Below are 20,970 nucleotides of genomic sequence, written 5' to 3'. Positions count from 1 at the left end.
CGAGACACCCTTGACCGCGAAGGCACGAGCGACGCCAAGAGCTGTAACACAGGAAGCCACGGAGGGGACCAAACGCTTCCTATCGGAGAGACAGATGAAAAGAGGATTACGGGGACACGGTGCTCCGAACTAACGATTCGCCGTTCGTAATAATTCCAAGAATAGAAGGAAACCCGGTGCTATTCATACGCCGCGGAGTCGGGTAATCGCGGCGATATTTAACGGGATGCCACTAAGTAATGGCCCCCTTAGAAGAACGCGACGCCGCAATAACTTACGAATTACAAATTCAAGCGTTGCCGCGCGCATCCCGAGGCCTCGACTCTCCCATAAGCCACGATATTTCACGTGCCGGTGGACGTCGGCAACGGGGTATCGCATCACCCCACGGGGATAAATCGCCGTCAGGAAGATCTTTCATCAACTTTAATTCTTACGGTTCTCCCTCCCCCTCGCCCTTTCTCTTTCTCGTGTTTCGCGGCCGGGAGGCGCTCGGGGACGATGTCTCGGAGGATTAACCCTTGAACACAGAGATCTCCCCGGCGAAAATGATCCACGAAACTGGCCCCCCCACCTTCCCACCCTTATCGCTTTTTTTTCTCCTCTTGCCGCGGCAATTTCGATGATTAACACCCGCCTCGGGCATGGATTACGCCGCGTACCGCTCAACGAAGTCCAGCCGGAATCTTTTTAATTCTGAGTTACTGTCCTTCGCCGCGACGAATTTCTCTGGAATTAATAATTTCGCGTTTGCTAATTTTTTCTTCGAACGAAATCGATGAGACTCGAGAAGCTGTTTGTTGGACGTGGCACGAATTAGTGACCCCGGTTCGAAGCGAGTCATCGAGTCGCGGTCAGAATTGGAGATCCTTTCACGAACCGATCGAAATTAAAACGTCAGGAGCGTCGAACGAAAGCCACGCAATCCAGCATGATCGCCGATAATTTCCGGACGGTTTCGTCGCTGAATCATCTATCATTTCGCGGATACGGGATACTCGCCGTCGAGAGGAAGATTAGACGGCGAACGACAGGCTGGTGGAACGTCGTTAATCCCGGAGTCGCGACCGCTAAGCCAGTGAATTCCGTTGAAATCGACGAAATCGTCTTCCCTTCGCCGAGCCCCTCGCATAAATTCGGCCTACCCGATCCGTGAGAGTCTCTCTGTTTCTCGAATGCTCGATCCTGAACGAGAAACTTTTGGCGACGCCGGGTGGCGGTTAGATAAACGGATTCCGTGACCAAACATTATCCACTGGAGGATTCGAGTGTTTGGAGCTGTTTTGTCCGGGCAAACGTGTATCATGTTCAATACCGCGGTGTATCATAATTCCAGCAGCGTTGCTTTCGCGATTCTCCCGGATTTTCGTGGAGATTTTGGTATTACTGCGTCTCGCGTTACTCTCGGGTTTGCAGGAATTTAATGCTAACAATAACGGATGAGTTTACGACAGTCTCCCGGTGTAGTCGCAAGGGAGAATGCAGGACAGAAATTTCTCACCGGATTTGCAAGTGCAATTACGAGTGAAAATAAGAACAAATGCAAAGCGAGTGTTTGAATCCGCGTCTGACGTTTGCGATTACAACGTGCAAGTACCTATCGTTCGTTACTGGTTATTCAAATCACTCGTTAATGAGTCTGGTATACCTGGTATTACTCAAGGTGCGTAGCGTGCATCTCCGCGTTCCACATTACGCGTCACGTCAGAGCGTTTAAATGAAAGAAACGGCGAATTTTTCACCGAGCACCAGGTTAATGAATAAATTTTGCCACCAAACACGAGTCGCGTCGTTCCGAAAAAGCTCATCATCGTCGTTGCCGTGCGTTTAAGGAGAGCGGCTCTTAAATTTCGCCTCGCGGAGGCGAATCTGTTTCTCTCGATCCCGCGTCCGCTCCGTCTCGCCTCGCAGTCCGCTCTCGGCGGATAGATTTTTACGAATGATCCCAATCAGCCCCCGCAGAAGTTTCGTCTCGAGCGACAAACCGCCCCGGGAGGGCATTAAACGCGAGCTGACGATCCTCAGAGTCGTTTTCTGGCGACGGCTGTCACTCGTCCCACCGTTGGCACCTGTATTTTGCGAGCTCGCGCGCCGCGATTGTACGCAGCTCGTTCGACGCGGACCGTGTTAAATTACTCCTCCAAACAGACCGGACGTTTATTACGGCTGTCTTAATGGGAAATTTTTCTGCGTCTCAGCGTCGTTAATATATAAGGCCGGTTTTGCGGCCACGGCGACGTGGGTCGAAGAGAAACGTGTGTCACGTCGATATTAATAACGCAATATCGCGTGTTCACTTTCGTCGGCGCGCCCGTTACGGAAACCTATTCCACGTACCAGCGATCATTAATTATCGTGATCGTCAAATGAGCGTGCGAACGGGTATGAAGAGAATCCGTGAGCCGCTACAGCGATTGATTCGATCCCTGGAGAAATTGGCACGATGACCACAAAAAAATCGTCTCTTCTTGTTAAAGCGTACATGTGTCTTACACGATAAATCATTTATCCCTTCCCTATGTATTACGAAATAAACCATTGGAAATAATAATAAGATAGTTTTCATTCATTTTCCATTCGTGTAGCCATTTTCGTACTCGCGTATGAAATCTGAAAAACGGACGACGACGTAGCTTCCAACGAAGCCTTCGCGTCAATTGTTACTAGAAACAGTACACCCCAAACGTCTGCCCTTTCAGAGTCTCTCATAGAACACTCCACGCTATCTTTCTCCAAGGTCCCCCAGCGAGACCCTAATCCTTCGCTCGGACCTCGAACTCGGCACCCACCTGCGCACCCCCTGCGCAATCTAGGCGAGCGGCCGTGCATGCACAATGTAACGATGGAAATTGCGGCCGGTCCCAGGACAAAAGTGTTTGCTCGCGCGATTTGCGGTCTGTCTAAGAGAAGAACCGTAGAGAGGGGTGGAGGAAGGGGTTGGTAGGTGGGAGCCCGGATCCCGGAGGGCAGCGGATTTCAATTACGAGTCTTCAGCGGGGCTGACAGACGCGCGCAGGGTCCGTTGCGGCGGTAGCTCATTCGAAATTCGGTAGCTCCGGACGGAGCGCCTCGCGGTAATGAAACATTCGCAGCGCACCGCAAATTGCCCCTCGCCGTGGCACACGGCAAGAAAGCAAATGTTTTCGACCGCCTACTTATATCTGCCCGGCGTTCATCCTCTCCCGGTTCCTTCCGCCGCGCCTCCGCGTTTCTTTCCCCCCTTTCTGGCTTCCTTTTTTCTCCCTGCGCCCGGCTCGAAAAGCTTCGCCCCGCGTATCCACCGGTGCCGGCACTTCGCGGCCGCAATCTCGTGTGCAATTATTGGTTTTCGCGGCGGGCAATCTTACTCGGCGAGACCCGCTCCGCGGCATGTTTTTCGACGCTCCCGCTGTCGCCGCCAGAGGAGCGAAGCTTACGTAGGAGGATCTTCTTTCAGCGGATATACAAGCATCTGGCTGCAGTTCGCCTCGTGACGCACGAGTCCCTATCGAACGATAAATTTCCACGGCTGAAACGTTGCGAAAGGATTTTCATCGAAAGCAGAGGAGGGGCTCATCGAGCGGGAACGGATTCCACGTTCCCCGTTAATTGCCATGGCCAATGTTCCCGTGGCAATTTTAAGGAATTAATCGGAGGCTCCGCGGCGCGCTTCGGTGTACAGGTGGGAGGGCCACTTCAGAAAGCAATAACGTCGAAACCGCGAGCGTGACCCTCGTTTCCGCAGGATCGCTTTACCCGGAGCTATTACGTTCCCGTGTGCCCGTGGCGGAAGGAGAGGGAGCGTCGGCCAGTAGTATGTACCGGCGATATAGCGGCTCGTAAGACCAGGTGGCGCGGTGTAACATTGGAACAGCATTCCACGTTGCAACCGATGCGCAGCGTTGCGCAGTGACCGGTTGCACACGACCCCCGTAAGACCGACGAACGTGATAGCGCGTCACGATGCTGAAGAAGAAGCATCCGCGCACACGCATACGCTTTACCCCGGCCATCTTAGCCTGGAATCTGCCGGGCGGCTTGAAAAACCGGCAGATCCGCCGATCGTATATGGTGGTCCGTGGTCTACGTGGAAACGGGAGTTGCTAATGGATCTAGTTTGCAGCTATAACTGTGTCATTTGGAAAGGATCGGTTTTTACCATGGGAAATCGAAGCGCACGGAAGCGAAGGGAACGAACAGACGCGAGCCTTCTACGGTATTTGTTCCCCTTTCACTGTTCCACGGGTTAATTCGATAACGCTTGATCGTTAGACGATCAGTCTTAAATTCTTCGCCGTTGAATCATGCTTTACGATCAATCAGCCGAGTTCACACGATCGAGCATCCTGAAAACCGCTCGGCAGAGATCGATCCGGTCTCGATCGTAACTCCGGCACGCTCCCATCCCGTTGAATCACGCTGCTCGCTGATTTTAAAACCCTATAAAAGCTGTTCCCGCTGGCGGCAGCCAGCTGGGGCAAGAAACGCCATGAATCTCGGCGAGACCTAGTTCGAGGCCGGACAGGTACCATCGAGACGGGCAAGTTCAAGACTCGAGACTGCAGTTAATCGTGTTTAACGGCCGCTGACGCATCGGTGCTGAACCGCGAGCGCAGCTGCTATCACTATGCATCGAAGCGTTGAACGCTTACGATTAAGAAATAGAAGCTTCCTGCGGGAAACATGATCGATCTTTTCCACGCGCACGAAAGCCGACTCTCCTCAGTACGGAACGAAGGGATACTTTTCAAATGGCTCGTATCGTATTCCGTCGATACGTACAGTCGTGTGTCCGTCGACGTAGCAAGAACGAGGGAAGGAAATCGAAAGAGGGTCACTGATCTCTTCGAGCGAACTCGGCAACGGACATGTCGGTTCTGTTTCCATTGGAAAGACCGCCATTTTCGAGCACTTACTACAGGCGCCACCTGAATGGACGCCAAGGCACTACTCTCTGTAAATCATATACATAGTATACTTCTCGCGTATAACGGGATTAATCGACTTTCTTCACGAATCAATGCATAGCGATAGGTTATCTCTGCTTCGCTTTATCCACCTAATTGGCTGTCAGATTGTCGCGCTGAAGTGTCGGAACGCTATTGGCTCGACGACGCGCGAAGTTATCTTATGCAAATCTCTCTACTACCATTTTTCGGCACCCGATTTCTGCTAAAAGCGATACGCGTATCTCGTTCGCGTCCGCCTCGACTAGCGATTCGACGTCCATTTACCCGTGACAGTCGTTACCTTAATTAATTCTCGATCACTGTCACGCGTTCCGGCGTTTTTTGCCCCGCCTCTCGTTACTTCTGCCTCTTTCACTTGGCTCGCGTAGGGGGAGGTGAAAAGCGGCGGCATAAACTTCGTTAATTAAGTATCGTCACGTTGATGAGGCAGAAAAGGCGGCGCCGTACGGGCAAGAACGAAGAAGAGGACGAGGGAGAAAGAGGGAACAAAAAATAAAAGAAAAACAAACGGGGAAAAAGAAAAAAATACGAGACGGATGGACCGCGGTGGTTGTTGAAGGAAGAAAAATGGTATCTCCGTGTACAATGTCACCGAATCCAGCTGCGTGTCGACGCTCCGGGATAATTGTACGATAAAATATTTGCGCTTTTTGCGCGGACGGCCACACACGAGGGGGTGGGTAGACACCGCGGTCTTCTGGAAGTGGCAATTAGGGGATCGGATCTGAAAGTATGCGAGCTAATTGTGAATTGAAGCGGCCTGGTCGGGGAGCTCGAGGACCGCCCAGGCGCAGCTGGCTCGAGCATTCGTCAAATAATTGACAAATGAATTTAATTGCCGCCCCTGGTTCTTGCCGGGACTACCGCTGTGCTTGCTTGATGAAATGCTCGCAGTGTTAATTACCGGATGATTTAAGGACGCTCCACGGCTGGCCATTTATACTTTTAGGATTTCGCGAGCGTTATAGCTTTCCACGACGACGGGGAGTAAGAGGTTGTCTCCCGTTACGGAGGAATTGTTCCGTGGGACTGGAAGACAAGGGAGATACGACTGACGAGAGGAAACTCGTGATCGAGGAACGATACGAAGGAAATTCAATTCCTAATTTATTATTTCCCACGGAAGTGCTCCGTTAAAAGAAGCAGAAGCAGCTTTCCCAAGATGTGCGAGCGTTTCGATGGAAAAATCATGGAAATTTCATATACATAAATCAAAGTTTTCTTGCCAAACGCGAGACATGTCCACTCCTCGCGGCATCCATACATGGCGATGATTCCAGCCCCCTTATCTCGATATCGGCGGCTAATTTACTCTGACAAATACGGTACGCTCGTTTGTCGTGTACTCGTTGCGACTCGTGGCAGGCGAGTTTCGCGCGGTCTCGGCCCGCGCGACGACCTACTTCGATGAGCCGCATCAATTATTCTCGCGGACGTTTTAGAGCAGACGGGAACTGGATCGAAACAAAAGGGGCCTCGAATACGGATTCTGCTTTATGAATCACAGTTGATGAAAGACTTTTGTGAAAGATTCGGAACGTCGGAGCTTTCACAGTGATTATCCTCCCGGCTGTGGGTGTATTGTGTTGAACCCTTCGAGCGAATATTTTGTCCTCTTTGTATACAACCCTTTAATTGCATGCCGTAATTTGTGATTGTACCAGGAGTCGTTTCGGAGACATCTTTGTTTAAGAAAGAAACACCCGTTTCAGCGGGAGTAGCATTATCTTTCACGGGGACGAGAATTACTGAACGTAGAGGGGGATATACTTTGCATTCATTATTATCACTGTACAGAAACAGGACCAGATAGAAATGTTTCTGAAAGCATCGAGGCGTGCGAATCATGAGACGGAATAGGGCACGGACCACGAACGGTCCACAACGATTCTCCCTGGCCCCTCTCGTGTATAGCCAGTGGATTTAAATTTAAATCGTTCGTCTCTGGACGAACGACTTTCGAATCATTAGGATCTCCATAAACGGTGGATGGCCTAACGAAGCTTCCTTAAAATACGGGATGTACGAGTATTACGAGCGTCGAAAATGGTTGGACGTCGGCAGAATGAGAAGGACGACGCGACGCGCAACATCAAAGAGAAAGAGAGGCGAAGAAACGAGAGGTAAAAGAAGGGTGGGAGGACGAAGAGAAGGCGAGCGATTCTCCTAAAAGTACATCTGCCGCCTACCCGATAACCGCACTTGTAAATCAAGACACTCGTACGAAAGAGCCCGTGCATGTACACCGGAGTTCATAGAAGGGCGAGCTGCCTATGGTGAAATCTGAATTATTAATACCAGCACGCTTACTGGTCCAATCAAGTCCTCCCACTTGGGCACCTGGTCAATCCTTGGACTGGATGCTCCTTTGCTCGGGACCGCCATATTTAAAAGCGTTGCTCGCATGATCCTCGACACGATTAAGCTCTTCGGCGTCTCTTAAGGATACCAGCCGAATGAAAGACCGAGTGAGGGGGAGAGGGAAAAGAGACGAAGAAAAACTAAAATACGAGACGAATCAAAGCGGACCGGCCCGTGGACCTGGTCCTTGAACACGAGAAAGAGCTTCAGGCTAATCTGACGTTTCGCGTTTAGCCGACCGCTGCGCTGACTGGTCGGTTTTAGAAAAATTCGCTGATTTCGCGGCTGATGAGCAGATTGATGGAGTCGAAGGACTCCAAAAAAATCAGATCTTCCTGCCTATCTTAATTCTTCGATCATGTCCTGCCGTTCAGAAATAATTTGAGCAATTTAGAAAGACCTATCCGTTCAATTCAGCCTCGTATCGCCAAGCGCTGCAGAGAAGGGTTTGCTGCGCTCTTAGTTCGAGGCCTATTAAACGTCACTGCCCATCTGAATTAATGTAATCACGATCGTCTAATTAGAGTTGGAGCAGCTGTTCAATTAAGTACAGAAATCCGACCAATAGACGAGAATATGCGTACATAGTTGCATTCGCGCAGCTGCTCGAGTATTTTTCATTAAATTGCGCGAAGTAAAACCACTGGAACTAGCACGGAACCAATTAAAATCGAGCATTAATTGGCTCAGAGAAAATCTCGACGATACGGTGAAACCAGTTTCAAACGAAGCGCGTATTATTTCTTCTGAAAAGTTGAATTCAACGTTGAAAGCGATACCAAGAATAGCTTCGAAATTTGTCAACCAGTAGAGCTCCCAAAAACCAGTTCCATAGATAATCGGCTAGTCATCGGCGGGAGCGATTCGTTAAAGAGGCAAACAAAACGGATCAACGTCGCCTCGTGGAAACGAAAAGAAAAAAGAAGAGAAAAGGAAAGAAGAAGAGCAAAGATCGATCCGTCGACCAATATTTCCCCAACAGGCAAGAGGATGTTTCCACCCTCGAACGGGCGGAAAAAAGAGAGTGGAGTGGTGTCTCGTGGACCATCTCACCACCGAGCGAGGCCAGAACCTGAACGTACATACCTGAGGAACGACTTGTGTATACGTGCGCGTGCATACACGTCTCCCATGCGTCGGGTGGGAGCCAGGGTGGCGGACGGTGGGAGAAGCACGTGAGATGGTATGAGAGGGCGTCGGGTCGGCGCGTGGGCGGCCGCAGGCAGGACGCACGTCTCGTGCAGAGAGAGAAGGAAGAGCCGATGGTATGCCACGAGGCCGAGGGAGAGTGATCGAGAAAAGGGGGACTTTGTAGAAGACGAAGACGAGGAAGACGAGGAACAAGAAGAAGAGGAAGAAGAAGAAGAAGCGGACGAAGAAAGAGGTGGAGGTTGGGAGGAAGTAAGAAAAGGAACAGAAAGGTAAGATAAACGGCGAAGAGAGAGGGGCGAAGACGGTGGAAAAAGGGAAGGCTACGAGTCTGTTCCTCTATATCCGCGTATGGGAAAGGACGTGACGAAGAGAAAGGAGGAACGTTGAACGTGGAACAGGGACGGTGGCGAAGAGCGAGAGAGCTGGAGGAGAGTGAGGGAGAGGGTACGATTCGAGAGCGTACGATCCCTAGCCGGTTAGGAATAAAAGGAGTTTTATATGACGCCGTGGTTTATGGCCGTGGGTTTTATCTGATCGCATTGCCACCGGTGCGGATTTCGCAATAAATTAGGCCGAGGTGTAATTAAAAGGGCACCGGTTGCACGGTCGCCTCGTGACCGTCGTGTACCCACTACCGAACGCGGGGATCCTCTTCTCGTCTTTATGAGGCCACGTAGACCGCGTGATCTGACCTTCGTTTCGGGAATAAATGAACCACCGTAGGGGACTCCGTAGTGGATCGGTGGACGAGATTGCGCGGCTAATGTCTTCTCCGTTTGGATCTCTCTGTGTTCGCTTTCTGGCTGGAAACCGTGGTTAAATTGGGAAATAAGCGTTCTTTTCGTGTGTTTCCACTCAGATAATGAGATCGTACGGCGCGCCGTGGGACAAGTAATTCTCCTTATTTTTTATTACCCTCCTTCAAGATTGGATGGCTTTAAGTTTTCTGCTCTTAGAATTCCCAAAGTTAGAAAGCTTTATACTCTCTCTCTCTCTCGGAATCAGCGAGCGCAATTTCGAAAACGGCACCGCTCACCGGCAAGAAGAGCAAACTCCCCGATAATTAACCGAGTCTATAACTCTGTGCCACTGCAAACAAGACATTGGAACGATTCGCCAGCCGCAATCGCAATATATCCTCCCCAGGCCAGGAGTTTACGTGCGAGCGCCGGAAGTGGGCGGCAAATCGATTTAAACGAGTCCACCCAGCCGGTGGATAAAAGTTGAAGTAGTCGACGGGCGGTGGACTCTCTCGAACGTCGCGATGGTGATTGGACGGGCGCCAGAAATGGTGCCAGGAGTAATTCCGTGTGCTCCGTGGGGTCGCGTTTCGGTAACGAGCCGCGTTTCGCGACTAATTTGTTCGTTCGGCAAATTGAAATTGCGCGTTGCTCTCTCGCGCGGCCGCTCGACGAGCCCGCTGAATTATCGCCGTGAACCTCGATAAAAAGGGGGACCTCGAAACCAGCCATCGCGTGCTCTCCGTGGAGCACCTCGTGACCCCGTGAAAGAGAGATAGGCGACGGCTACGGCGACGACTTTCACCCAGGCGACTTTCTGTTCTCCACCCTCGTCGTGTGCACGCTCCGGCTCGCCGGTTATTAATTTCGCGGGACTACTAACGACCGAGCCGTTACATTCACCGCGTGAAGTTTTGCATTAAGTTTTATTGATGAACCGCGGGCCGCGTCTTAACCTTAATTTCAGAGAACGACGGGCACGATGCGTCGGTGAAACGTAGGCTACGCCGCGATCGCACGCCGATGATTGAACGCGATGCGTTTTCGTATGGAGGATGCGCCTTCGCCGCGTAAAATCGCGTTTGTTAAACTTTGTGGGTGTTTCGCCGACTGTATTTATGGCTTTCGCGTGGTAGGCGCTTTGATTAAGGGACGCGAGTTATCACTCGGGAAGTAATTTAAACTCAATTAAAAAATATTAATCGAAAAATGCTTGGAAGGAATTTTGTTCCCAAGAAACCGGTCACGCATCCGGTAATAATTTCGAATCGCCTCGGAGAACGAGCATCGCGATTCAGCAAAAATGCATCCGCGAGGCAGATTACGTTCTCCAGTGGACGATCAATGATCTCTCGCGTCAACTCGAGCCTTAACGCGGTGAATTAACTCGTCTAGGCCGCTTCTCTGGAATTCGCCAGCGAAAGAAGTTACGATCTTGCGTCCCACGGAGTTTCCCATACGGGGGATCGCATCTTCCCTCGGAATAGTTTTTTCCAACCTGTCAGGTATATATATATAAGCAAACCAGCTTCCTGTGCTATCCACCGAGAAGCTACGGAGCCATGACCGCAAAACAAATATCATGAAATTTCTAAGAGCACGCCTGCCACTCTCACGGCTCTTCCGCTTCTCTATTTTCACTCCGACTTCTCCTTACTTCCTCGCTGCGCGCTGGCTGTCTCGCTTTACACGAACGCTCCATCGTCGTCGCCGATCTTCAATCATTTACTGTTTCGTTATGGGCGGGCGTATGAAACGCGTGCGCCTTCCGTTACGATCTTCCGTAATTTATTATTATCAGGAAGTAATTAAAATTGTGTTCGATCCGTCTGATCCTTGTGTTTTATGTATTCCTCGATGAATAATAGGTATGCGCCGATGAGCGAGACGTTTGGAATATTAAACGCGAAAATGTATGAATGAGTCAAGGATGAGAGTGCCTTAGACTGGCCACACCTCGTAGCGAGGTGAGTAAGAAGTGTAGTGAGTAAGAACAGTACACGTTGAATGGACGCTGGTCAGAAGTAGGTTTCGGAAGCTGATGGACGTGCTAGCGTAACGTAACGCTCACAGTCATCCGTGTTTTCACTTTGTCTGAGTCAGAGGTGATCTTCGTTTCTGTGAAACGTGAACCATTGAGCGGCAGGATCCGCGATGCGAATCGAATTGGGATCGCGAGACGTGGGAACCCGTGAGAGAAATCTACCGGTTGCCACGAACGTAACCGGTCGATTGATAATTACTTAGATTTCGGGTACAAGAGCGGACGCACGAGAACGAGAGCAAGATGACCGCGGCCAGATACCCGCGGACGTTACTCGAGCGGTCGGCGTTCGCTCTCATCTACATGGCGGAACGATATAACATTGCGGTGGTCCCCGGTTCGTGGCGAGAGGAGCCACGAAGAGGATGCCGGCGATGCAGATATGCTTTATATACCGGAGCTCATTGTGGAGCGCGCCTTTGCGCCCCTCTAGCGGCGTGTAGATCCGGAGATACTCTCTCACGGAGCTGCTCCGCGCCTTACTAATGCTCCAGTTTATAAGGGTTATCTCCCGTGGAGATCCTCGGACGAGGTAGACGATGGAAAACAGGAAAGGACGGAGAGATGGGCTTGGTGGGCTGCGTTCGAAGAAAGCGGCGGCACGAAGAGGGGGAGGTAGTTGAGAAAAATGTAATTGCTGGGACGAGGAACTCTTTGACGAGAAGTTGGAAAGGAGACGCGGAAAGGGACAATCGGTAGGGAAAAGTAGAACGGAGCAATGACGGTAACGAAGCGCAATAGCTGCAGCAAGGGAACGATAAGGGTGAGATGATGTCAGAGGAATGACGGAGACGTTGAATGAAAAGGTTAATGAAAAATGGAAAGCACGATGGTGGGAGAATGGTAAATGGAATGGAGGAAGGACTGGATGATGCGGATAAAGAAGGGCGCGAGGTGGTAAGATGTGTTAAAGATGAGAAGGAAGGGGCGACAAAGATCTAGAGAGGTGTTTGTGTTTCTAGAGGAAAGCAATTTCAAGCTTTTTAATGAGCCAAGGCTAATTGGACTATAAAGGAGAGTGTGGAAGACTCCGATGAGAAGAACGACTGTTGAATAATGGAACTGAAAACGTGATGATGGAATTAAGTTTTTTACGAGAGCATCGCTTGGCTACAAGTTGAAATCCACCTTTACTCGTGCACGTATAGAAGTGTACGTGATTATTGGACGCGTTACGTACGCTCCGGGAGATGCACTTTAGCTTAATCGGACATGAGATATTGCCATGATCGCAAATGATAAATACCCGCGGAAAAAAGCACCGGCTACTTTAATGGCATGGCGTTGGAACGAGTTTTGTCGACCTACATGTAGATTCGTTTCGCACATAATTACTTGAGAAAAGAAGAAAAACGCATTAATTGCACCGTCCTTTAAGCGCGTAAATAGCCGTAAAATAATCATCTCGCGCGCCAATTGAAATCGAACAAATTTTTAAGCGCAAACGAGCTTTTAATTGCCGTCCACGTTCCATCGCGCAATAACGATCCCCGTTCGGCGATCTTCCTCATTTGCACACAATGATCTTCCATCAGCCACCCGAAAGACAATTCCCGCCCACTGAATAAACAACGGATCACGGTTAATTGACACATCACCGCGTGGCAACAATAACTCGCCGCTTAACATCCCATCATTTCCATAATATCGTATAAAAGCGGCGCGTTTCGTGTTCGCCCGTCATCAGCCAGGCTGAGAACGCCTCTCACCTGGAGAGCAACGGCAATAATCCTCGAGCGCGTGATTGCACTCGATCTTTATGCGAATCGCGGCCACGTGCACACCGATACTCACGACTGGAATCGAATAAGCGGAATGGGACGAGGGAGATCGCGATGGAACGGGCACGACGGACGAAAGGAGGAAAGGAGAACGAGAAGACGGGCTGCGAGTTGGCCCGGTGTCCTCACGAAATTCCACACGCAGAAAGGACGACGATTCTGTTTATGATACGTCGGCGGAACTGGCCTCCTCCATCGTGGAATGCGAGGGTGTTCACCGGGCCACGATTAAGTTGTATCAAATCCGCGATTGAGTGCCTCGTGCATCGCGAGTTCCACGGCCATAAACGTCCGGTCCGTGGTGTTTCCCATAATCTACGGATGGTGGTCGAGAGCGGGCTGGAAGGAAGAAAAAGGACGCGTGCACCGCGCGGCACACTGTTGCCGGTGTGGAACGAGGATTATGGCGGGAAGATGCTAAGAGGGACGGCTGGAAAGAGAAAGGACGGTAGATCGATGGAAAGTGAAAAGGATAGCTGGTATGGAACGAAGAAGAACCGAAAGGGTGGCGAAAGCTATTTTCATGTGACAGAGGAGCTGATTTAACGGGGGATGATTTCACTTCGCGTGTTTCAGCGAGCATCGAATCTAGACGTATCGTAGCGTGCGTCGAGTTAGTATATCATACGAAACGGTAAAATTTTCAACGTGCCGCTTTCTCTGCGAGATCTCTATTAGAGATCTCGGCGGGACAAGAGCTCCCCGTGCACCGTGACAACGGCCAGCGCAGTGACGAGGCGTAACGCAAGGACGCGCGAGCAACTGGCAGCAGCTGTGAAGGAAACTGAGTATGCAAAACACGATGGAACCGGGAGGAAAAGGAAAGATAAGATGACGGAGGAGAGGGGGAAGGAGATCCTGGCAAATTCACGGGTCGCGGCCGGTGCTCCTCAACGCGCGAGAGGTATCCAGGTGCGGAGGTGACGCTCTACAATAACTCTTTCGGTCTTATGTCGTGGGTGGTTTATACTTTATGCGTTCCGCAGGACAATCACGGGACCACGGCCGAATCGGGCTCTTATTTCTACCCGGCTCTTCCCTTTTCACGTTGTTTACGACGAGACGGCGCCGCTGCCTACGGTGCGCGACGCGGTCCGCGCGTGTGCGTGTCGTCGCGACACGGGCCCACGGACACCTCAAAAACTCGTCGACCCCGTCAAAATATAGGAGGATCCCCTACCGGCTGCTGCACGCCTCCGCCGCCACGGCGAATAATCCTGCCCCGTTGCGTGTTGCCGATTTGTCGTGGCATTAGAAATATCGCCGCGCGCCCCCGCCGTCCTGATTTACGACGAACGTCTCGTCCGCGCGGTCTTTTTCCTGCGAATCCTCGAGGCGGTCCCGAGGCGAGGTTTTTTAGGACGCCGCTGGACGATGGACTCCGGATGGGTCCGTGGCTGCGTTCGACTTCGAACGACGAGTGAACGTGACGCACGCTCGCGATTCTCCTTCCATTTCGTTATGTTCCGTGATATTGCGTTATTGCCGCGCGCCTGTGTGCGTTCGAGAGCTTTTACCTTTTATTTCGGAGCGTTTTGGAAATTTGGAGCTGCCGACTGGAAACTCGAACGCCCGCGTCGTATCGAGGATGCTCGACCGCTCCAAGGGGCGACGAAATGTCCGCGCGCGATGTCTTTTTCTACTTAAGCGAATTTCTACTCGAATAATCCTTGAGGCACTCTCCGCATCTGGTATATTTTTATATCGCGGACGTGGCAGATTCTTGCGGCGTGCTGGTTTGTTTTCAGCATAAACGTCTGCGCACGATCGTCTTATATACTCTCGAGATCTTTATACGCCCGCATGTCGAACGTTCTTACACCGTAATAAAAGAAACGTGAATTCCTGATCGAGTACAAGTCATCAAAATTTATCGAATTTGTTGCACGGTATAATATGCACTCGGTAGTTATCGAATAACCATGAAACAGTCGGGTGATCATTAATCATTCGATTGACGTACGCACTCCATGCCTTGTAAATATTTAGTAAGAACGACACGATGTCAAATATTCAAGCATCCTCGATCATTTTTAATATCCCTGATCCAAAGTACATTCGGGGACTACATTCCCAAGCGGCGTTTTTATGCAAATCTTCATCCTGTTGATCTCTATGTCCAAGGCACGAAAATCATCATTTGCATACTAGATCCTACTCCGTTCAAATTCCATCGATCGCACCGTAAGCGATCGAAATAAATACAACGGTTGGCGACATTTTTCCAATACGACGGAGGTCGACTAACCATTACGTAACGCTCGTTGAATCGCGATCCAGCGGCGCTTTCTCGCGTTTCCTCCTCGCGATCACGCGGCCGCTCTCGTTTCCATCGGGACCGCGGTAATTATTGCTGTGCCCGCGATCGGACAGGTGGAGGCGTGCGAGTGCCTCGAAGAAAGCGCGATGCAAACGCGATAAATCAAAGCTCGTGGTCCACACGCGCGGATCGATAGCCGAGATTGGCAACGTGCCAATTTTCGTTGGCCAGTGAAAGCAGCCTCTCCGGAGAAGGGTCCGCGCGCGGTCCCGACTGAGGCGCAATGATAGGTGTGATAAATGCAATTATTTACGGTCGATTAAGAGAGCACGGAGGGCGCGCGGTGCGGCTTCGACCGCGCGTACGAGCCGATCGGATCCGCAGATTGACCGTGCAGCCTCGCCTTCGCATGAATTTTGCTCGAGTTTTAAGCTGATTATCTGCTCCCGCTCTCGAGAGCCTTCCTCGTTGCGAAACCGAGCCACGTTTACCTCGTGAACGGTACCCGGGGATAGTTCTCGGTGTTGCGCATCCTCCTGTTGCAACCGTGAATTACTCGCCTCGAACCGTTCGACGGTACCACTGGCAATTTCTTTTCCGATTCGATTTCCATGCACGATTTACTTTACTCGATCCGTACGCATCTGCTTCTCGAAGGGTTTGTACATTTTATTTCAAGGTTCGCCGTGTAATTTGCTTCAAGCCTGTCATACGTTCCTTCTTCCTCGCTAATCTGTCGTTGCAGAAGCGAATCAGATCCGTTCGGAAGTAATAACGAAAGCGACAAGTACATTAGCTTTTGTCGGTTAATTTATACCGTTTTATTAATTCATACTGTTAAACGAGGCTACGACTGTCCGCGTTTTGCGCATCGGAATATTTAACGGGAATATCAACATTTATGCACGTTTATCGAATATTTATTCTGCCTGGTTTTTGTCGGAGGCGCGTTCATGCATATTCTATAATTTATTTATCAAACACGTAGTCAAATGTCCATTCAGGATGAAAAATGTATGTTTTACGTCGGGAACGGAGAATAAAATTGATAAAACCATGATAGATCGCGCCCGATGACTTGCGTACTTTAAATGGGTGTTGTCGCTTTTTTTCGTTAGAAAAAAATGCAAACGAAACAAGTAACGCGCGAGGCATTATGGACCAACGGGGATGTCGTTTGTCATTAAGCGTCACCATTATATCATCGCCGGGAACGTCCGTACGTTTCCGATCCTATCGAATTGAAGAGAAGCAAGATTGAGGACCATCCGCGTTTCGTATATTATCTGTTTTCGTTCCTCTCCGCGTACCTGCTCCTGGGGGATACCATGAAATCCCGGGACCTGGAATTGAATTATTTTCCTCTGCAAGTATATATCACCGTCGCGCGTTTCGTGCCTCGACAAAAGAAGGAACGCTGTCGTTGCGACTCGTGCCTACGGCATTCGACGAAATTTACGGCTGTTTGGTAAAAATTTTTAATCTACCTCCGTTCGAGCATATCACAACACGCGATTGATGCGACAGTCGAGGACTTAGAACGATCTCGTTACATACAGCCGCAAGGTATTCGTGTTTACAAATAATTGGAACGGAGTGTTTAAATAAAACGAATTAATTGGAGAAAGAGAGAAAGTCTCGAAGAAGGTAACGCGGACAATACAATCTGTGATCTTGCGATTCAGTCCCACGGCTACGGACAAAAATCGATGCGCCGCGGTGTACATATTTTTCTTCGTACGAAGCCCAGGCATATTTGGTGATTCAGGAAAAGTATACTGCACAGGATACGTGGATGGGTTCAGATGGAACTCCCGCCAAGTCTCGCGGAGCAAGAACCTGAATCGTGAGGCAAAACGTACACCTGTTGCCTAGATCCGTGATTTATTTCGAAGACTTCCCTTTCTTCTTGTACCTCGCGCCACGCGGAGGTTTCTCTACGCATTGTGCGTGGGTCGCGACTGGAATATTTTTCTTCTCCTCTGACCAGTCAACGAGGGCCCCAACGCCGTGCACTCCCGTGCAGCGCTCACGATCTTTTCAACTTTCAACTCGATCCTATTCGATCTCCCCCTCACAGAAGACTAGAATCCTCGAAAACTGTCGTTACCAACAACTACGCCGACGACGTTCGACCCGAGAGACTCGTCTCGAGCAGGCCTCGACCACACCTGAAACACGAATCGCGACAACCGCAGAAGCGGCTTTCGAAACGAGCGCATCGCGCGCCGAATAAAGACCTCATCCGTGTCCACCGGTCCCACGGGCGCGGGTCCGTGTCTCGTTCTCACAGAGAGCCACAGGCCAGAGGGATGGCGGAGGCTGGAACAAGAAGAGGAACGGGACGGAGGACCGTCAAACGTGCACGGGCAACTGAACGAGCCGAGCCGGTGGACCTTCTCTTTGGGGCGACCGGTCCCGCGCGCCACGCGGCCTTGCTTTCGAATAAAATGAAATTAATCTGCGGAGGAGCCTGGCGGGGGTCGCCAAGGCGGCGTCTCTGTCCTAGGTTCATAATAAATAAATCCAACAGGCCGGCCCCTGCGGTGTCCCAATTAATTCGGTCTTATTCTAACGGCCGGGGACACGGGAATCCTCCTTTTGTGATATCGGCGCTGGCCACGCTGCGTTCCGATTCATTATCGAGCAGAGAGTCCCCCTGGTACCTCGTGCCACGCCTTCGAATTTAATTAAGCCGCGGGCCACAACGCGGTCGACGTGAACGCAGATATGCACACCCTGTCGCACGCGGGCTTTCTTATTCCACTGGTCGGTCGGTGGGATTTAATGGCGAAATCCGCGGGACGCCACGCTAAGGGTGCGGAGGATCGGCTTCTGGCGCTCGCCAGATAACGGGTAGCCGTTTCGTTATCGACCTGCTTCGCTCGAGGACGCGACGCGAGTTACGTACCAGCGATAGCGGTCGTTGATTGCGGTTGATGGAGGTTGAACTTTGCGGCGTTGGGCTCGTGTGGCTGCGATGGAAAGTGTTGAAAGGGATTATTAATGGAGACGGGAGAGTGTTCGGCCGCTGTGGATTCGTTCACGGTCGATTTCGAGGATCGCCGAAGGGTCTGAGGTTTACCAGATTATATCAGTTTTCTGTTAATCTAGTTTTGTAGAGAGGATTTCTTGATTCAATGGATAACGGTGTTAGGTGTCGAGTGAGGTGCTCTCGTGTTGGTAATTTTTGAGAGTTAATGGACTACGTAAAGATAAGCGTGAAAGCGAAGTTTTTGTGGCCATCCGCGTACCTTGGTGAATCTATCCAGCTCGATAAATCAAGTTCGGTAATAGATTGAGATTAAATGGGAGCTCTGAAAGCAAATCCATTATCGATACATCACGGTGCACCAAACGGGAACGAAACAGCGGGCAACAGTTCATCCCAAACACTTTTACATCGAAAGTTTCTCAATCAAGGTGTAGGATGAAAGATTTCTTAATTACAGAAGATTACAAAGATCATTCCTCAAAGCTCGGCAGGAACTTTGATTAAAAATCACTGTCCACCGTCAAAGGAGCTGCCCTCAAGCGGAAATCCAATCGCGGTTGTGGAAAAAGTAACGATCGAAACCTCTCCACGGATTTCCACCGAGTCCTCCTCGGTCCTCCAACCCCATAATCCGTAGATAAAGGCTTGCGCCATAAATCTATACCCCCGAACTGTCATCGATCTTATGTTTCGCCGTTGAATCACCAGGTCTTCCGGGATCGGAGCGAGACGGCGGACACATAAAACCCACAATCTCGCGTCGACGGAGGAAAAAACCGTAAATTTCGACGTTTCTATCGCGTAACGAACGGGCAAGTAGCGTGGTGGGGAGTTTTGGGAGCAGTGAGATAAATCAAGGCTCCGATGAAACCGTTTATAACGAAGCGGGATCTATCCGCGTGGCAATGCTCTCCCGTACGCGGTCCTAGCTATCCTATTATTACGCGGACCTGCCAGCACTCCCACGCCGAGGGTAACGTGATCGGGGTTAATCTGACCGTGACCTGTACTATGCCCAGCACCTGCGTGCGACCCAACCTAATTCCAGCTCCTTTTTTTCTATTCTTCGTTTCTCGTTCTTCGTCTTTTTTTCTTACCCCACCCCCCTTCGCCTCCCTTTTTTTTTTTGTTCGTTGCTTCTACTCTCCGCTAACACGGCCCGTTCCTGTTCTCTCTAGTCCCACCCTCGTGGTCCCACCCCGCGTTTCTGGTGGCCGTGGAGGCAGATAAGCAGGAACGATAACAGTTTCTTGTCTGAAAGACTCGGCTAATGAGAATTCGGAGATTCGGAGATAGTAAGGAGCGGTTATTAGATTCCTTTCTTCTTTTGTGCGCCCCGGATGGGGTGGTCCTTTGTGATGAATGTAATTGGGATTTAATTAGACGGGAATTGTTTAACAAGCGTTCATCTTGTTAGACGAGATCCTCGCCGCGACGTACAACGAGGATGAATAATAGACGAATGAGTATCGCTTTCGACGTGCTCGCTATTAAATCATAGCTCGTCGTATTAAGATGGTATCGAGAATGTTTTGTTCGAATGACAGAGGATGGAGGAGAAGTACACAGGAGAGAGATAGAGAGAAAGAGAGACAAGGGTGGGCCAGAAACTATAGACGGTAATAGCGTCGGCTCATAAATCCTCGCCAACCTCGATGGCAGTTCGGTGGTTTTTATAAGTCGGTGTTACACGCGCGCACACGTGCACAGAGGGTGGGGAAAAGAGGGAAAAGAAGAACGGAGGAGGAGAGGACGCGTTATGGGAAATGTCCTATCGGTCCGCAGGCAGGTGCACCGGCCATATAAGGTTAAAAGGCCATACGAAGTCGGCTCTCACTCCGGGAGTACGATAAACGCGGGCCGATTCCGCTCGTGCCTCGCCCAACTTCCACCCGAGGAGTTATTATGAACGCCTACGCCCGTTGCCACGCCGCTGGAAACCCGAGACGCGGTGCGTTCCTCTTCGTGGATCACGGATGGCCGAGAACGGGGTTTGTTTTTCGTGGATAGCCACGGAAATTGGACGTGGGCACGGCGCGACGACCCGTTAGCTTGTAAATCTCCCACTCGCCGAGGCTCCCTATACGCGCCGCGGCCACGTGTGTACACGCGTGGTTTCACCGCGGCTGCCTCCCGAGCGCCTACGTTTTTCTGTTCCGTTTCGTTTCGTTTCGTTTCGTTTGGTGGCCTTTCGGGTACCGGTGACTTTGACACAGTGGCAGCCCCGTGGGTCGAACTAATTGGCTCGCGTCGCCGCGGCCGCTTTTGTCTCGAAAGGGGGGAAACGTGGAACTGGTGCACGAAACCTGGCACGGCGTAGGGATGAGTGCCCGAGGGTGGCTCGGAGACTGGGGAATGGAATTGGATGGGATGATAAAGGTGCTCGAACGGGTGACGCGATTTTATTATTGCCGGAACATCGTCTGGAATTCTGCGTTTGGGACGCAATTTGCGAGGTTGGTAATTCCGTTTCCCTGTAAGAGAAATGGAAGAATTTATGCGGTGAGTTTACTAGCCGGATCGGATTGTATATCTCCCCTTGGAAAACTTTCCAAAGTAGGTGCTCGTTATGGAAGTTGGAAATATCTGTTCCCGTATCAAAAGTTTAATGTCCTCGTTATCAGCCGCCTTAAATCGAGCCCGTTACCAGCGGCCACCATCTCGTGCCTCGACACCGTCCATTGAATC

This window comes from Xylocopa sonorina, chromosome 1 (genome assembly GCF_050948175.1).
Source record: "Xylocopa sonorina isolate GNS202 chromosome 1, iyXylSono1_principal, whole genome shotgun sequence".
Taxonomy (NCBI): domain Eukaryota; kingdom Metazoa; phylum Arthropoda; class Insecta; order Hymenoptera; family Apidae; genus Xylocopa; species Xylocopa sonorina.
This window is presented reverse-complemented; position numbering follows the sequence as displayed.